Source organism: Chiloscyllium punctatum, chromosome 34 (assembly GCF_047496795.1).
Source record: "Chiloscyllium punctatum isolate Juve2018m chromosome 34, sChiPun1.3, whole genome shotgun sequence".
Classification (NCBI taxonomy): Eukaryota; Metazoa; Chordata; class Chondrichthyes; order Orectolobiformes; family Hemiscylliidae; genus Chiloscyllium; species Chiloscyllium punctatum.
Window position 1 is genome coordinate 52,854,686 of NC_092772.1, and position 6,000 is coordinate 52,860,685.

Genomic DNA, 6,000 nt, shown 5'->3' on the forward strand with positions numbered 1-6,000 from the left:
ACTCCACTCCATTTAAAAAGTAATTTGCTACTACTCCCCTACTATTATCAAATTTAACTATCATTCAATCTCTTCCATTCAGAAATACTTTCATAGCCATCCCCCAGCCAATCAGGTTTGCTTGCGTGATCATCCCTGACCCTGAAGTCTGTCACACCTCCATTGTCTGAGGAAGAAGCAGAGCCAGAACTCATTTACAGGGTCACCCCGAAGCTAGCACGCATTACATCTATATTGTCTTGGGGAAATCACTGAGTCAGGAAATCATCTACATAACGATTTCCCAGGATTAGGGCATTTGCATTTGTATTATCTCTGAGGATGATCTCATCCCACTATTATACCTGCCCCATCACCAAAAACATGCCAGAGCATCTGTAAGCATTGCCAACTGACCTGTATAAACGGGATGTTTTTTCATTGTTCAGGGCCTCACTTTGACTCGACTTCACATGCCTTCAGACAGGGTCAAAGGGGGTCACTTGGATTGTACAAGCTTGATTAAACTTTCACCGTTTGCAGACTTTGGTGTGCACAAATTGCATCTCATGTGTGAAACTTGGGGAAAGAATCTAACAACATGACCTGCAGAGATGTGTTTTATTGTTAACTGCTGTTTGAATGGTCTAACATGTCTAACTGAGTTCGAGGACAATTAATGAAACAAAAAAAGGGAAACAACAAACGGGGTGGAGAGAGGAGAAATTGTTCCCTCCCTTAGAACTCCAGATGTTTGGCATGAAGGCCTATTCCAGGCCAATCAAACTGGATTGAAGTTGCTGGGACTGTCAGTGATCTGTTGAGGAGCCTCAGACTGGTTGCTATTTCCACAGCAGGTTGGTCAGGATCAGGGCACTGGCCCATTATTACACAGAATTAGAGCTGTACTGCGATAGGTGTCATGGCTGCTGATGTCTGACCTGCTCCAGTTAAACTTGCTCACATTAGTCATCAATTAAAAGTTGGTCAAAAGGACCAATGGTGTCTTGTTGGCAACAAGAGGGGAGGGGAGAGGGTTTGAGGGATGTGACAGAGGGACACAGAGAGTAAATAGAGACAGAGAGAGAGAAAAACAGAGACAGAGAGAGAGAGACACACAGACAGAGCAAGCACAGAGACAGAGAACAATCTGTGGATGTAATGAAGAGTTTCTGAATAATCAGTCCCTATTTAAATGGCAGAAACGCAACAGTGAGAGTAATCAGATCATCTAGTTTTGTGACAGTGAGAGGCACCATCAAGCAGGCGGTGGGGGTGGAGGGATGGGGAGAGATGTATCCTTCCTTCAATTAAGAGATGAAAACTGTACTCAGTATTCCTGATACAATCTTATCAAGACTCTCCACTCATTTAATCGCATCCTGGGGGAGATGTAGTCACATTGTCACTGGACTAGCAATTCAGAACCCCAGGTTAAAGTTCCTAGGGGCTAGTTCGAATCCCACCAGTGGGGGGATAATTCTGTATCCAATTTAAAAACCTAGAATAAAATGACAGACTTATGATGAACAAACCATCTCAACTGGGTCATTTAGGGAAGGAAGCTGTCATCCTGGGCAATAAGCACAGGCCCCAAGAAATGTCCAGATCCCATGAACAAATATAAATGAAGCAACAACCTAACTTGATATAGTGCCTTTAGCTTGGCTTAGTTTCTCCTAAAGACATTGACGATTTGACACAGACCCTAAGACGTTAGAGCTTAGTCAAAGAGGGTTATTTCAAAATGTGTCTTAACCAGGCGATGTGATAGTTTAGGGAGGCAAGTTCAAAGACAGTACCCCAAGTGAGCTAAAGCCATGTCTTCCAATGCTGAATGAATGCAGAAACAGAGAAGGTTCTGGAGTGAAGGAGGTTACAAAGCCAGGGACGGATGAAGCAAAGAAAGCATTTGAAAACAAGGATGAGGAGTTTTTTTTTAAAAAAATGAGCCAACGTAGCTCGGCAAACATAGGTGGGCATGGTGATGTGAGAAGCAGAGGTGAAAAATGAGCAGTGTGAAACTCCAATTTGAGAGCGAGGGGCAAGACAAGACCATAGCAGAATGATTGGGCAGGGCGGGGGGAGCAGGGTACTAAGTGTACATGTGTTTCTTTGATAATGATGCCACTGTTACTCACCAATCACTGAAAAAACCTCTACCCTAACTGCATTAAAATCTGGTTCCCTACTATTGCTTACTAAAACCTGTTCTAACACAGGGAGTCAGGACTCTCAATTTCTCACAAACACATCTCCAGCAAACTAATCCTCCAATTCTCTCCTGTATACTCTCTCTCTCAAAAACTGAAAAAGGCAACATTTCAAACATCAGCAGCCAATTCAAAGGCTTACGTATTAAAACAAAAAAAAATTAAAGGAAATAAAAACTCCCTTGAATTGTGTAAGCCTAGAGTGAAAACTAGTGAGGAGGAGAAAGTGAGGTATGCAGATGTGAGAGTCAGACTCGAAAAGTGTGGTCATTTCAAATTTAATTTCCCCTCCCAATTTTAAATCATTCGCCATCAAGGATGTGAACATTCACACACCTCCCACCTGTAACACCTTAAATGATCGCGATCCTAAACAGGGGCCTTGTTTTGCTAGAAGAGGCCAAGTCTGAGTTTACTACAGTTAATATTAAGAGTCCTACCAATCCAGGTTTGAAGTAATAAAACGAAGGGAATCAGATACAACATTGCTGAAGGAAATGTGCAGGTTGGTAGATTTCACAATATAACTGAGTTGCAGTTCCCAGTGAAATTGACTCAGTCCTTCAGAAGATCTTCTGATCTGTCAATTGCTGTGCCCCTTCGATCTCTGTCGCAGCTCTCTCCAAAACGTTGCCTGTTCCGTTTCTCGTTCTGAGTACACCCTTGATGCTTCCCAAAATAAATAAAACATCTTCCATCTCTCAGTATCGATTTTAAAAACTCCACCTCCTTTAAGGGGTCTCTTTCTCTCTCTCTCTCTCTCTCAAATTCACTCACTCAGACACGATTTTGCCTCTCCACACCCTCAGGAACCGAAAGCATGTTCCACCGAAAGAAGGAATATTTTCAATGTGTTGCAAAGAGAAGGGGGAGGGAGGATTGAAGCTGATTGCGGGCCGTGCTGTTAAATAGGGGTCAGGCAGGAGGCTGGAAGAACCCAGCAAACCAGGCAGCATCAGAAGATGTAAAAGTCGACATTTCGGGTGTAACTCTCCTTCAGGACTGGGGGTGGGTGTGGGGGAAGCTGCAGATAAAGAGGGATGCGGGGGCAGGGTGATGAAGTGGGGATAGGTGAAGACAAGGTAGAGGGTACGACCTGGTTAGTCAATGGGAGGAATAAATCCGGTTGGTGGCAGGGAGTAGTGGAAGGGAGAGGCTGGGAGGGTATTTGTTGTGTAACTTCCTGGACATGTGGGGAATTAATTTTATACAGGGTCAGGCGACAGGGATGGACTCTGAGCAACTGTTTGGATGAGAAGAAGGTGTCATGGGTTGGAGAGGAATAAAGACTTTCGATAGGACAAGGTGAATGGGCCAACTGGCCTGAACGATGTTCACAGAATTTCACTCTGCTCTGGAATGGCTATTGGAAGCAATAAGAGTGCTGAGGGAGCAGCACACTATCAGAGGGTCAATGCTGAGGGAGTGCCACAGTGCCATAGGATCACTACTTAGGAAGTGCCGCACTGTCAGAGGGTCAGTGCTGAGGGAATGCTGCACTGTCCGAGGGTCAGTGCTGAGGGAGTGCTGCACTGTCAGATGGTCATTGCTGAGGGAGTCCCGCACTGTCCGAGGGTCAGTGATGAGGGAGTACCACAGTGTCGGAGGGTCAGTGCTGAGGCAGTGCTGCACTGTCGCCGGGTCAGTGCTGAGGGAGTACGGCACTATTGGAGGGTCAATACTGAGGGAGTGCCGTAGTGTCGGAGGGTCAGTGCTGAGAGAGTGCTGCACTGTCGGAGGGTCAGTGCTGAGGGAGTTCCGCACTGTCGGAGGGTCAGTGCTGAGGGAGTTCCGCACTGTCGGAGGGTCAGTGATGAGGGAGTGCTGCAGTGTCGGAGGATCAGTGCTGAGGCAGTGCTGCTCTGTCGGCAGGTCAATGCTGAGGGAGTGCCGCACTGTCAGAGGGTCAATACTGAGGGAGTGCTGCACTGTCGGAGGGTCAGTACTGAGGGAGTGCCGCACTGTCGGAGTCAGTGCTGAGAGTGCCTCACTGTCAGAGGGTCAGTGCTGTGGGAGTGCCACACTGTCAGAGGGTCATTGCTGAGGGACTGCCGCACTGTCGGAGAGTCAATGCTGAGGGAGTGCGCACTGTCGGAGGGTCAGTGCTGAGAGTGTGCCGCACTGTCTGAGGGTCAGTGCTGAGGGAGTGCTGCACTGTCGGAAAGTCAGAGCTGAGGGAGTGCCGTACTGTCAGAGGGTCAGTGCTGAGGGAGTGCTGCACTGTCCAAGGGTCAGTGCTGACGGAGTGCTGCACTGTCTGAGAGTCAGTGCTGAGAGAGTGCCGCAGTGCCGGAGTGTCAGCGCTGAGGGGGCACCGCACTGTCGGAGGGTCAGTACTGATGGTGTGCCGCGCTGTCGGAGGGTCATTGCTGAGGCAGTGCTGCACTGTCGGAGGGTCAGTACTGAGGGAGTGCCGCACTGTCGGAGTCAGTGCTGAGAGAGTGCCTCACTGTCAGAGGGTCAGTACTGAGGGAGTACCGCACTGTCGGAGGGCCAGTGCTGAGAGAGTGCTGCACTGTCAGAGGGTCAGTGCTGTGGGAGTGCCGCACTGTCAGAGGGTCATTGCTGAGGGAGTGCCGCACTGTCGGAGAGTCAATGCTGAGGGAGTGCCGCACTGTCAGAGGGTCAGTGCTGAGAGTGTGCCGCACTATCAGAGGGTCAGTACTGAGGGGGCACCGCACTGTCGGAGAGTCAGTACTGAGGGAGTGCCGCACTGCTGGAGGGTCAGTGCTGAGGCAGTGCTGCACTATTGGAGGGTCAGTGCTGAGAGAGTGCCGCACTGTCAGAGGGTCAGTACTGAAGGAGTGCCGCACTGTGGGAGGGTCAGTGCTGAGGCAGTGCTGTACTATTGGAGGGTCAGTGCTGAGGGAGTGCCGCACTGTCAGAGGGTCAGTTCTGAAGGAGTGCCGCACTGTCTGAGGGTCAGTGCTGAGGGAGTGCTGCACTGTCAGAGGGTGAGTGCTGAGGCAGTGCTGCACTGTCGGAGGGTCAGTACTGAGGGAGTGCCGCACTGTCGGAGTCAGTGCTGAGAGAGTGCCTCCCTGTCAGAGGGTCAGTACTGAGGGAGTACCGCACTGTCGGAGGGCCAGTGCTGAGGGAGTGCTGCACTGTCAGAGGGTCAGTGCTGTGGGAGTGCCGCACTGTCAGAGGGTCATTGCTGAGGGACTGCCGCACTGTCGGAGAGTCAATGCTGAGGGAGTGCCGCACTGTCGGAGGGTCAGTGCTGAGAGTGTGCTGCACTATCAGAGGGTCAGTACTGAGGGGGCACCGCACTGTCGGAGAGTCAGTACTGAGGGAGTGCCGCACTGTCTGAGGGTCAGTGCTGAGGGAGTGCTGCACTGTCGGAAAGTCAGAGCTGAGGGAGTGCCGTACTGTCAGAGGGTCAGTGCTGAGGGAGTGCTGCACTGTCCAAGGGTCAGTGCTGACGGAGTGCTGCACTGTCTGAGAGTCAGTGCTGAGAGAGTGCCGCAGTGCCGGAGTGTCAGCGCTGAGGGGGCACCGCACTGTCGGAGGGTCAGTACTGATGGTGTGCCGCGCTGTCGGAGGGTCATTGCTGAGGCAGTGCTGCACTGTCGGAGGGTCAGTACTGAGGGAGTGCCGCACTGTCGGAGTCAGTGCTGAGAGAGTGCCTCACTGTCAGAGGGTCAGTACTGAGGGAGTACCGCACTGTCGGAGGGTCATTGCTGAGGGAGTGCCGCACTGTCGGAGAGTCAATGCTGAGGGAGTGCCGCACTGTCAGAGGGTCAGTGCTGAGAGTGTGCCGCACTATCAGAGGGTCAGTACTGAGGGGGCACCGCACTGTCGGAGA